Genomic DNA, 12,717 nt, shown 5'->3' on the forward strand with positions numbered 1-12,717 from the left:
TCATTTGGGTGACACTGGAGGGTGTGATTATAAATATACAGTCCGACGATTGTGTATTGATGATGAGGTGGTTGTCTTTAAAGACCACATGTAGTTGGCATCTCCTCTTAGAATGTCTGAATATTTTGTGAAGCAGAATCCAACTGGAGCTGATGCATCTTTAGATGTCTCAGGATCTTCACAGGGTTGGCCTCATCTCAATGAAGGTCCAAAATCTTCATGACACCAAACACCACTGGAGCTGATACAATCTCTGGATGCCCCGGGATGGGTAGAAAAAGAGATGTATGTGCATGTATGTTTTTCACCATCACCAGCTAATTAGCATCTGACAAACAGGAAAACCTACAAGACACGGGAAGCATTTAGCTGTCTGAGTAAAACGTTTACTCCAAAAATGTTTGTTCTTTAACTATGACATCTTGCGCCGGAGATGTTCAAGTACTGTATATATTACTTACTGCATCATGCAGCAGGAGAGCATTGTGTCCCCTGTACAATTCGAGTACACACACACACACACACACACACACACACACACCCCAATATCCGTATTTAAAAAAAAAACATGCTTGGGTTTGTTTTGCATGTTACACCATTTTTACATACACATACTGAATTTGTTACCCCATGCCATTCACCAGTCAGCACTGATGTCTAACTCGTGAGCTTGTGTTACATCATCGAGGGTGATTTGAATTATTATCTGAGAAAGATTAACGGAATTATATGTTAATGTTCTGCTTTTGTGCCAGCTGAGAGCCTGTAAACACCTTCAGTGCGTCTTGCTTATGTCTAGACCCAGTTTATTTACATACGAATGAAACCGTAAATCCATCCCCAAAATCCGAGCCGAAGTGAACTCTGGAAAGTGCAGAATCTTTCAGAACAGCAGGAGGATCTTAGCTGTCAGTCAAACGAGGGGGCGGGTGGTAAGCAGCGAGGCCTGATTTATGGAAGCGCACATTTAATTTGAGGCCTTTTAATTAAAACAGTGTTTCACTTTCACTGATCACGACGTTGTGTTTTTTTTCGTGCCTGAGGAAGATTATACAGAGTCACATCTTCTAATGAAAAGCATTTATTTGCAAGCATGATATGATACTTTTGAACTTTTCTCAGAGCTTGATTAAAGCTAAATGCTTGTCTGACTTCCAGCGCGTCCCTTATTATGAAATAACTAGTGAGCAGCCTAATTTTAAATTGTAGCAAGTCCCTAAACACTGGTCCTGTATAAATGGCTCCATTACACTGGCTTAAAAAGGAAAAGTGGCTCCAAATCACCTGACAGGTTTAATGAACCGGTAGATAAGATAAATTCTTGATCGTTTAGTTTTTTTCCTCTGTCAATTTGAAAACCTTAAAAAAACAAACAAAAAAAAAAAAACCTGTGCCGCAAAAATGACTGTAACACTCTATGAGAAATGATATTACATTAATTGACCCTACTGGCATCATGGTGAAGATGGGAGGTGTTTTGTGAAGGACTTTTCCCGTGAAATGCCCTTAATCATCAAAAGCTTGTTCAGATGCTGTAGGTTTGTTAGCAGCAGTATTAGTACTAGTACATGTTGGCTGATAGCTATAAAAGTCAGAACACTAAATCTTGTTATTTTAGTCTTACTACACTTCATGTATATCGCTCAACAAGAGCAGGTACATTTTGTAAACATTTTATCCAGAAGAATTTTCCGTGTCATTGTTGCCTTTAGAATACTGTAAAGAACCAGAAACCCTTTTAAATGGACAGGTTTGGAGTTTCAGATGATGAGTTCAGTGTAACTCGCACCATGAGGCTGAGCTCACTTGTGTCACGTTACCTTACTGAAACCAGGAGATGATCCACACTTCCATTTAATTAGCTGGTAGAAAAACAATCAACGGCCATAAAAAAAGAACTACACAAGGGCCGGCTTGAAGGGCTGTTTAAAATGCGTCAAGACTCGGAAAATGTCAGAATGTCAGAACGTGATCTCTGTGACTTTGACTGCGATTGTTGGTGTCAGGTGGGCCGATTTTAAGTATTTTAGAAACTCCTGATTTCCTGGGAGTTTCACACACAACAGAGTTGACACAGAATGGTTTAAAAAGCAACCTGTGTACAGAGCGTCTGCAGGCCGGTGCAACTTGTTGCTGAGAATGATTTCCTCTGATGACGTTACAGCCGTGGTCGTCAGAAAAGCTTCTGAGAACCCACAGTACATCAGACCTTGAAGTGGGTGAGCTATAACATCTGGTTCCACTTCTCCATGCCAAGAAGAAGAAGCTGAGTCTAACTTGAGCACAGACTCGCCACAACTGGCCAGTTGAAGACCAGAATCTTTTCTTTGTTCCTAATCTTCACCTGTTCGTCGATGGCGATCGGGTCATGTGATGCCTCAAGGGGTTAAGGCTCTGGGTTGTTGAACAGAGGATTGGGGTTCAAACCCCAGCAGTGCCAAGCTGACACTGTTGGTCCCTTGAGCAAGACCCTTAACCTTCACCGCTCCAGGGGTGCTGTATCACGACCCTGTGCTTTGACCCCAACCTCTAAAAGCTGGGATACATGAAGAAAGATTTTCACTGTGCTGTAATGGAAAGTGACAAAAATAAAGGCGGCTGCTTCTTCATCTGATCCTGTGCTGTAGGTTGAGACTCCTGCTCTTGGCTGACAGGTTTGGAGGCTGTGATGTGGTTTTCTGCTGTTGTAGACAATTTGCCTTGAAGTTTGCTGAATTCTGAGATGCCTTGTTGCTCGACATGGTTGTAAAGAGTGCATATTCGAGTGACCTGTCAGCTGTAACCAATCTTATCATTCTCCTGTAACCTCTTCCATCAGACAGCCCATTTTTAACCCAAACTTCCTCTCACTGGGCTTTGTTTTTTTTTTTTATTCATTCTCCATAGACTCTAGACTGTTGTGTGTGAAAACCCCATGAGATCATCATCTTCTGAAACACCCAGACCAGCCTATCTTGTGCCAGAAACCAGTCAAAAGCACTGAAATCATGTTTATCCCGCATTCTGATGTTAGATGTGATGAACAGTTACATGAAGCTTTATGCATTGCTCCGTGGCTGATTAGATGATTGCAAGAATTAGCAGAGGTACAGTTGTTCCTTCTAAAGTGTCCAGTGAAGGCACCGTGTTTGTGTGTGTTTACGTGTTTGATAAATTGGAAGCAGAACAAGCAACTTGTTGGCAACATGCAGCTCATTAAAATATGTAAATTGTGTGCCTAATGTGAGGAAACTGTGCTGAAAGTTGTGACATTGCTGCATATTTTATCCATGAGTTATTACTTTGTGTCTGCTTTATAGCCCCCAGTGAGTTTCAGCATACTTTGCTTGTGTATGTGTATATATGTGTGTGCATGTGTGTGTGGTGTGTGTATTCAAGACGGAGATGGAGATGAGAGGATCTACAGCACTCCTAGTGTTCTCTTGTTACTGGTAGAGCTCCTTCTAAATGGGTCATCGTTAGCCAAGAGGGAACAGCGCCAGGCTTGTCAGAGGAAACAGCCCAGCCATGAACAGCCAGCGTAACCAAAAACCCCCTAGCTAACAGGCTAACACCTGAGCCCTGCAATCCACGAGCATCATGGGGTACAATGACGATCTATTTCTAATGAACTCAGTCAGACGTTTCTGCCCCTGCTTTTCATGCACTTAAGCCAGTGATGATAAAATACAGGCATTAGGTTGTAAGTGTAGAATCATAGTAAATCACCCTGTGTTCCTTACTTTTACTTCGATGTAAATCTCATGAAACAAAAGATACAATTCTGATCTACTGTCCCACTTATTCTTAATTTTTAAAAAAATTCAAACCCAAATGTCTTCATCTTACTAGAAAAACCAAAGCACTGTACGATTTGGAACACAGCCTCGAATTGCCTTTGAATGTGTGTTAAACCAAACAACAACAAAAATGTCCAAATCTTGCATACAAATGAATGTGAAACAAAGCAATGCAAATATGGACAAAATTCATTTTGTTATCATGTTTGGGTTTCAGGATAAATACACACTGGCACTCCAGAGATTATTAAACATCCTCAAATGAAAAGCTCCTGTAGTTTAAATTAGATCTCCAAAGCAGAAAATTGAGCTTTCTGGCTGTTTTGTTAGGACCACGCTCAGCTGCTCAAGTTACACTGACTGTCGAGTAGATCACACAAGCATGTGTTTATCGCACCACTTCTCTGTTTATACCACAGCGCTGCTCAATTATAAGCCACGTGCAGTCCCAGGGACCGGTGTACTGAAAAAAGTAGAAATGCCGATAACTGACATTTATTTTCATGTTTCTTTAAGGTTTTCCTCCACAGGAGAGTCTTCAGGGCAAAGCGCTAGGTCTTTTTTTTTTTTTTTTAGAAGTTTCAATATATTTAAAAAAAAACAATTTATTGACGTAATGCTAAGTCTTGCAAGACGCTAATGTTCTCATACATGAACAATCCTGAAACTTAACATGTGATGTGTGGTCTGATGTATTAAAATCACATAAATTGTTTAGAATCGATAAGATAAGATTGCTTTAGAAATACAGCTGGTGAGTTGCGCCGGTTGGTAAGCAGATATCATGCCTAATCTTTACGACTAGCATTGTATGATCTGTAATAGCTAAGGTTTTATGAACAGAAATCAAATTTAAGGATAGAAACACATTACGATTGAGTTCTGGGGCTGATTTGCTATTTGTCAGGCGCTCGTCTGTGATTTTTTATTACTGTACTTTTTTTTTGTTTGTTTTTACTTATTTAGCTGTCTTTGTTTTTCTTCGAAAAAAAATTTACAAGTCAAACGAATTGACTTGGTTTTCTCTTTACCTCTGCACTCGTCTCATCATGTTTACTCTCAGTGCCCTTCCCACAGATATTAAACAAACTAACAAACAAAACTTAAGCTTTTCAAATATTTCTTGATCGTTGTTTACTGTGTAAACTTTTGAACAGTGATCATTATTATTCAGTTTAATAATATTGTTTGTAAAACAGTTTTATTGTTTGTTTACTTATTACTTCTCTTCAGGAAGCTACGTAAGATATTTACATGTTTCTCCCAAAAATAAAAGAAATAATTCACACTGATCAGCATGTTCAAAAGTTTTCACCCCACCGGCTCTTAATGTATCAGTGAACATCAGTTTGGACCTTTTGTGTACGAGTCCCTCAGTTGTCCTCTGTGTGAAAAGATGGATCTCAAAATCAATCAACCTATGATGGAAAAGGGGTCAGCAGAAGGTGCTGGAAAAGCACAGAATGAGAAGGACCTTGAGGATTGTTTATTTTGAAGAACATTGTGAGGTGTAACTGCTCAGGACAAAACATCAAACCCAGTATTAAGAATCAGTCTCGTAGAAACAGTTCAATCGATTAATTTGTGTAAAATCAGGTATTATTGTGTCTTGTGGACTGTTCTGTGAAATATCTTATTCAGGGCCGAACTGAATTTTGAACATCTCTCATTTCTTTTTTTAAATATTTTTGCAGATTCTGCAAACCCGTGACCTCAGCTGTAGATCTGAGTGGCAAGGGCAAGTTACTGGCTGAAAAATCTCAGCAAGTCATAAAGCTAGCTCTGCACTCCTTAATGTGGCACATGAATTTTGAATTAGGGATTAAAAATGAACAAGAAGAACAGAGCAAGGACATTGTCATGGATACAAAGCAGCATTTTTCAGAGCAGTAGTGCTGCTGGTGGTGGAGGTGCTGCTGCTGGTGGTGGTGCTGGTGGTGCTGGTGGTGGTGTTGGTGGTGTTGATGTTGGAGCTGCTGCTGGTGGTGGTCAGTTTCACCATTTCACCAACAGTGAAGTGGGAATGTTGAAATGTTTAGGTATTTAAAGTTTACTGTTCTGTAGATGAAAGTTGCTCTTAACTGCAGGATTGTATTCAAATTAAAATGCATTAAAGGGTGAGGGGAAATATTTAACTTGCTGGATGGGAGTTAGGGAAGGTAACATCTTTACGTAATCGTTTTTATTGTGACCGCTTAAGGTAACAGTTTTCGTTTTTGCACTAGAAGAGTTGAAGGTATTGAAAGCTCTTGCTTAAGGTGAGCTTCCACTCTTCCTCTTTTTCTACAGTGGATGAATTATGCAAAACAGCCTACAGTAAGAAATAATTAGGTTTTTGTCTACTGTCAGTGTTGACATTCAGATGGAAATGTTTTTATTTCAATTACTTTCAGGTTACTTTTATTAACTGACAGCACCAGGAAGCTCCGCCCCATTCTCCTAGTTTACATGTGTGAGGCTCACACTCTCTTGAGGTGTGTCCCAAATCACATACCAGTCACACCAGCAGTCTGTGCCATTTTGCAGTAGAAATATTGTGAGTGCACACAGATGGAAACCTCATCTTCATAATGTCTTTTAAATTAGCCCACATTGTGTGATTTCTGTTTGTCAACATTTTAGAAAGCCTTGATGCCCAATGACGCCTGAGATAGGCACAGGCTCCCCGTGACCCGAGGTAGTTCGGATAAGCGGTAGAAGATGAATGAATGAATGAACATTTTAGAAATTCTACGTATTCTGGTAAATCTAGCAGCGTCCCGACAAGTGGGCATGACATAAAGTCCATTTAACTGGGAAACTTCTTGTACTTATGGGTAGAAAAAAATTGTAGTTTAAGCACATGTACATGGTGCATAATGTAAGTGTATAGTGTATGTTTTGGGTTTAAAACTATAGGTTTGATTTGGCTAGCATCAGACAAACAGCAGGAAACTGTAGGTATTAGGGAGAGCAGTTCCCGACTCCACATCTGTTAATAATATTAAGCTATTTAACATTGTTTGTTTGTTTGTTTGTTTGTTTGTTTGTAGATCATGGCCAGCAAAAAATCAATACCTCCCAAGCCCACTGTACAGCTTGGAATGAGAACCTGTGATACTGAAGTGTACATGTGTTGCATTGAAAATTTCTTATTCTGTTCACCACAAGTGTATGAATGTAATTGACCACATGACTCTTGACAAATTTAGTTGTTTTTTTCCTCCTTTGTGTTTTGGCCTCTCGTGCTCAACTACAGCAGTGTTTTGAGTCGCAGAAAAAGGTTACCTGTGGACAGCAATAATATGCTCGCTGACACACACTTTGCCAGTTTCGGTGTGTTACGAATGTGCAGGATGTTTATCACGGCTGGTGACCGGGCTGCTGTTGGGTGAGTTCTCATTTGATAACGTGCCCGTAATTAAATTTCCTTTTGTTTTATTACTGCACCTTAATCTTAAGCCGTTGTTCAGTGTACTTCATCACCACTGCACACAGATGGACCATCATTTTTCTCTTTTTTTTTTTTTTGTTTTGTTTTGTTTTGAGAGCTTTTCATCATGCTGGTGATTTTCCTGCATTTCTGCTTCTCTAACGCACAGTATGCAGTTCTAAATGTGACTCTTGTGGCGTTTGACAGAAGATTATGAAGTACCGATCACTAAGCTGGTGTATTAATGTGAGTGTTTTCAATTTCTTTTTGAAAACGCTGCTTAGAAAGGGATATTTTTTTGAGTAAAAAACACTTTTCAGAAATATCTCTACATGGTCAGGGCCTCGGTGGTGTTGTACAATTCCTTATGTTTTTTCTTCTTTCTTTTTCTTTTTCTTCCCTTCATACATGCTCGACGTTTGCCGACGTTTTGTTCTCCTCACGGGAGATGCAGTCTCTCAGCTTCTCTCTGATTTTACTGTGTTTGTGTCTAGCTCATGTAGATCTGGCAGATGCTCATGTGTCTTATACACTGCTGTGTTGTGGGTAGGTGTCATGCTGAAGTGTTTGCACATGCTGTGCTCCTGATTGATTTTGTTTTCTTTCTCTCTCACTCCTTCATGTTCTCGCGCTCCCACTCTGTTTTTGCTGCTGTGTGTGTGTGTATGTAGTGCGTGTGTGTGTGTATAGAAGCATAGAAAGTGCTCCCCCCTTTCGTGTTTGTGTGTGTGTGTGAGTATCATTTACCCTCCTTTCATTTTATGCATATATAAATAAATATGAAAAAAACATATATATATATAAATGTGTGTGTGTGTGTGTGTGTGTATAGAAGTATAGAAAGTGCTCCCCCTTTCATATTTGTATATCGTGTGTGTGTCTGTGTGTGTGTATTTTATATATATATATATATATATATATATATATATATATATATATATATATATATATATATATATATATATATAATTTATATTTGTCATTATACCCAAGTGGGTGAGTGTATACATACATAAATGTGCACAAAACATTCTGCGCTTTATTGCTAGTGTGTAAACATATGAAATACAGTAACTGAACACCACCTTCACCATTTTAGTCAGACGTTGTCCTCTTTCAGGACCTTTTGTTTATTCCCAAAAAGACACTTTTATTTTAGTATGTCTTGATTATGCTTTCGGATTCTCCCATTTAGACTCGCTTTTAGTATCGCATTAGGTCTTTGCCAGCCGCTGGAGCGAGGGATGGTTCTGTTTCTCCTCTCGCCCAATAATCATTGTAACTCTCAGTCTGGGAATGTGCAGGCTTACATGAGACAGTTATTTGGAGTAGAGAGCACAAACTGCCCTCTGTTGTATACATAACCAGAACAGAACAGCCATATTTGTCCATTTCACTGTAATTAACAAGAGAGAAAGGCCTGCGATTGGTCCAACCCAACAGGGATAAAGAGAGCAGCCATAAACCCATCCTGAGTAAAATTACTGGTATTATATAAAAGAGTTAAACAGTTAAAAAGGAGTCTTTGAATAAGCCGGTCCTGTAAGCTAGCAGTCTGAACCTGAAAAGTGTCTCGCCAACATTACATTAGCATAACAACAATCAAAAGCTAGCAGTAGTCTTATGCTGGATATGTATACAGTACTTAACATCATTGTGTTATTTAACGTATACCCAGGCCATTTAATTGGTGGCCCGCAAGGCCATTTATTCTGGCCCTTTTAGTAGCCTAGTGTGAAAAATTCAGCTCTAGAGTAAATTTTGTTCAGTTGGACAACAAACCCTACCGTTATGAAGTGACTGTTCCATTCAGCACGAGCCGCAGTCGCATCACGGAGCAGGAGTCATGTGACGTGAGGCCAGTGGCGCTAGCAGCCTTTCCTGTGAGACTCAATGACTTGCAGGACAATGATGGATGAGGACTTTGTTAGTATCATTTTTTCTGTTTATTTCTTCCTTCAGTTTTTTCCAAAACAAATCTGAAAATTCGTTGCATTAGCATTAACCCTACTCTACTAGAGAGAGAGAGAGAGAGAGAGAGAGAGAGAGAGGTGGGGGAAAGAGTGAGAGATGGGGAGAAAGAGAGTGAGAGATGGGGAGAAGAAAGAGAGTGAGAGATGGGGAGAAGAAAGAGAGTGAGAGATGGGGAGAAGAAAGAGAGTGAGAGATGGGGAGAAGAAAGAGAGTGAGAGATGGGGAGAAGAAAGAGAGTGAGAGATGGGGAGAAGAAAGAGAGTGAGAGATGGGGAGAAGAAAGAGAGTGAGAGATGGGGAGAAGAAAGAGAGGGCGAGAGATGGGGAGAAGAAAGAGAGGGCGAGAGATGGGGAGAAGAAAGAGAGGGCGAGAGATGGGGAGAAGAAAGAGAGGGCGAGAGATGGGGAGAGAGAGGGCGAGAGATGGGGAGAGAGAGGGCGAGAGATGGGGAGAGAGAGGGCGAGAGATGGGGAGAGAGAGGGCGAGAGATGGGGAGAAGAAAGAGAGGGAGAGATGGGGAGAAGAAAGAGAGGGAGAGATGGGGAGAAGAAAGAGAGGGAGAGATGGGGAGAAGAAAGAGAGGGAGAGATGGGGAGAAGAAAGAGAGGGAGAGATTGGGAGAGAGAGGGAGAGAGATTGGGAAGAGAGAGGGAGAGAGATGGGAAGAGAGATGGGGAGAAAGAGAGTGAGAGATGGGGAGAAGAAAGAGAGTGAGAGATGGGGAGAAGAAAGAGAGGGAGAGAGATGGGGAGAGAGAGGGAGAGAGATGGGAAGAGAGATGGGGAGAAAGAGAGTGAGAGATGGGGAGAAGAAAGAGAGGGAGAGAGATGGGGAGAGAGAGGGAGAGAGATGGGAAGAGAGAGAGGGAGAGAGAGAGAGTGTGAGAGCTGTGACCGCTAATGACCTATGTCACATCAGGAATGAACTCGTCTCTCTCTTTGATATTCCACAACATTGAATCAGACTAAAAGTTGTCTAAATGTGTGGCGTGTCATTCATTAATAAATAAAACCTTTGTTTGTGGGGTTTTGTGTGACAAATCTGTCATACGAGTCTGGTGCTGTTCTTTATTTAGTTGAGTCGTAGCCTGTGCTAAACGGAGATGCTTGTTGCTCTACCTTCTGCTGTAACACTGACCTAGATTTATCCTCATAACATGTTTGTAGACGTGACAAATGAAGCACTGACTCTTCATTTATATGCTAATGTGAGGTTACAGTAAACTGTAATATATTTCCAAATGTGTGTCAGCACATCCAGACAATCCAGCTGCTGCTGCCCAGTCTGAATAGCCAGGATAATATTCCTCTATATCACTGTATCATTCTCAGCTTCAGCCCAATGTGACGATTAGCATCGTATCTGAGCCACGACCAGAAACAATCCAGAAATAAACAGACCAGAATTGTGGTGGCACTCGAATCTACTTGGGTAAGAGTTAATAAGTCGTCTTGTGAAAACTACCTAAGTAACTCCTTTATCAATGACTTTCATATGTCTAAGATCCGACCCAGTATCTTCAGTTTTCTCAGCTAGCTAAAGGCTTTCGACTTTCCGTGAAATCCCAAAATCTCCACAGGTTTTGGCTCAAATCGTTTTCACCTCATTATCCTTTGAAGATATCTGATATAGTGGGGCAGAAAGGCTAATCTGTCTCCACTGTCTGCAGTCTGTCTGTTTAAAAATAAATGTTTAAAAGAGACATTCACTCTACCGATGACTTACAAACAACCAGCTATTGAGCTTGGCTGCTGTTTCTCTGGACGTGATATAATCCTGAATCCTGTTTTGGGCTTAATTGTGTTTCATCATGCTTTCGATCTGACCCATGAACGGTGCGATTTTTTTAGTAGAACAATGTCCCCAAGAACAGATGACCCATCTTTCATCACTTTTACTCCCAGGACTCACTCTCTCGCTCTCTCTCTCTCTCTCTCTCTCTCTCTCTATCTCTCTCTTTCTCTCTTTCTTAGTGTTCCTCTTGTCCAGCCTGATTATTGGCTGTTGTTTTAGCTTCACACCAAAACTTGCGTGACGTGTTATCAGGCTGCAAATCGGCAAATTAGACAGAAAATAGAAAGTTGCACAGATTTGAATCCAATCAGCTCTTCGTCATTCCGAAGGACACAAATGAGGACGTTTCTGCCCTAGCGTGAGGGTAGGTGTATATGTATATACTACAGTGTCATAGATGTGCACCATTTCTAAAATAAGTGTAACTCTGCAGGGATGTTTCTGTTCTGACTTCCAGCTGTGTGTGAAAACATGCTCGTGTTCGATATTGTTAGCCTTTGAGCTGTTTTAGCTTGTCCTCTGAAGGACATGGTGGACTGTTTTGGTGTGTCCTAAAAGTAGGTTGAGGTTGTAAATAGATTAAAATTTGTAAAGGGATCTTCAGTAAAACATTCTGTGATGAATTTGTTTACAGCGTAATTTGTTCCTACAGCATTAACACGATTTGTCATCCCACCCGCGTCTCAGCAGCATCGTTCGTTCTGGAAATCAAAACATTTCATCAGTCTTCATAGTACTAGTACACTGCAGTAAAACCTGAATGTTGTGAGATGCAGGAATGTCTGGGGGGTTTTAAGGATCACTGATTGCTGACTCCTTAGAGTTTGATGTTCAGCTCGTTCCAAGATTTTCACCCTGATTTGATTCCGAACGATTCAGTTCCAAATGATTCCTGATTCCATGTTTTTGTCCTTGTAGTAGCTCGGCTTTTGTGTCTGTGTCTCTCCTGACATGGCCACAGGTGTATAATTCATATACAAATTTAATCATGCGCTCATCCTCTCACTTTATAACGTTACACACATCTGTTTATCGTCTACACTGGATATAGCTTACCTCTGTCAAAGGCTCTTTCTTTTTTCTTCTCTATAGAAGCTTCAGAGAAATCCCATAAAGTCCAATAAAGCTGTGCCAAGCTTCAAGGCTTTCAAGATTTTTTATCACATTTATCACACACAGCTCTATACAATATACAACATGAAGTGAATTGAAAACTCGGCCACTCCTAATTGTGCATATGATTAAATGAGATTAAAAAACGAATGAAGGTTTAAAAATAAAAAAGAACGGATAAAGCTAATAAGAAGAGATAATAGAATGTGATGAGCCACATGTTACATGTAATAAAAAGAGCAGTGTATTTAATGTGCAGGTCAGTTACATACAGTAACACACGGTATACACGATGTTTGCTTCCGAATGTGTTGACTCGTTTGCTAGGTTTGCGTTTATCCGCTTGGTTTAATACAGGGGTCTGCAACCTTTAACACTCAAAGAGCCATTTGGACCCGTTTCTCACAGAAAATAAAACACTGGGACACAAAACCCTTTTGACATCTAAAATGAAGATAACCACTGCATATATCGTTTTTTACCTTTATGGAAAGTATAGAAAAAACTGTAGTGTGTTGCATTTATGAAATCAAGGAACTGTTACCGAGTAAACGAAATTTTATTTCTGCAAGCAAACAAAAATATTTTGAACAGTTTGAACTAACCTTAACAAAAAAGGTGCTGGGTTGAAGGTTACTTTCAAA

At 40.3% G+C, this 12,717-nt stretch overlaps 1 protein-coding gene across 3 annotated transcripts in view; it reads left to right on the forward strand.

The window, feature by feature from the left end:
- Positions 1-12,717, forward strand: part of galnt1 (UDP-N-acetyl-alpha-D-galactosamine:polypeptide N-acetylgalactosaminyltransferase 1) — a 117,184-nt gene that overhangs the window by 9,120 nt on the left and 95,347 nt on the right. Inside the window, exon 1 of one of the 3 annotated variants that reach the window (XM_060861430.1) lies at positions 7,126-7,149. The exons of the other annotated variants lie outside the window; for them this stretch is intronic. The gene's annotated coding sequence lies outside the window, so the exon portion shown is untranslated. Of the gene's footprint in view, positions 1-7,125; positions 7,150-12,717 lie in introns of those variants that run through there. 3 annotated transcript variants of the gene reach the window in all.

The sequence above is a fragment of the Tachysurus vachellii genome, chromosome 25 (assembly GCF_030014155.1).
Source record: "Tachysurus vachellii isolate PV-2020 chromosome 25, HZAU_Pvac_v1, whole genome shotgun sequence".
Lineage (NCBI taxonomy): Eukaryota > Metazoa > Chordata > Actinopteri > Siluriformes > Bagridae > Tachysurus > Tachysurus vachellii.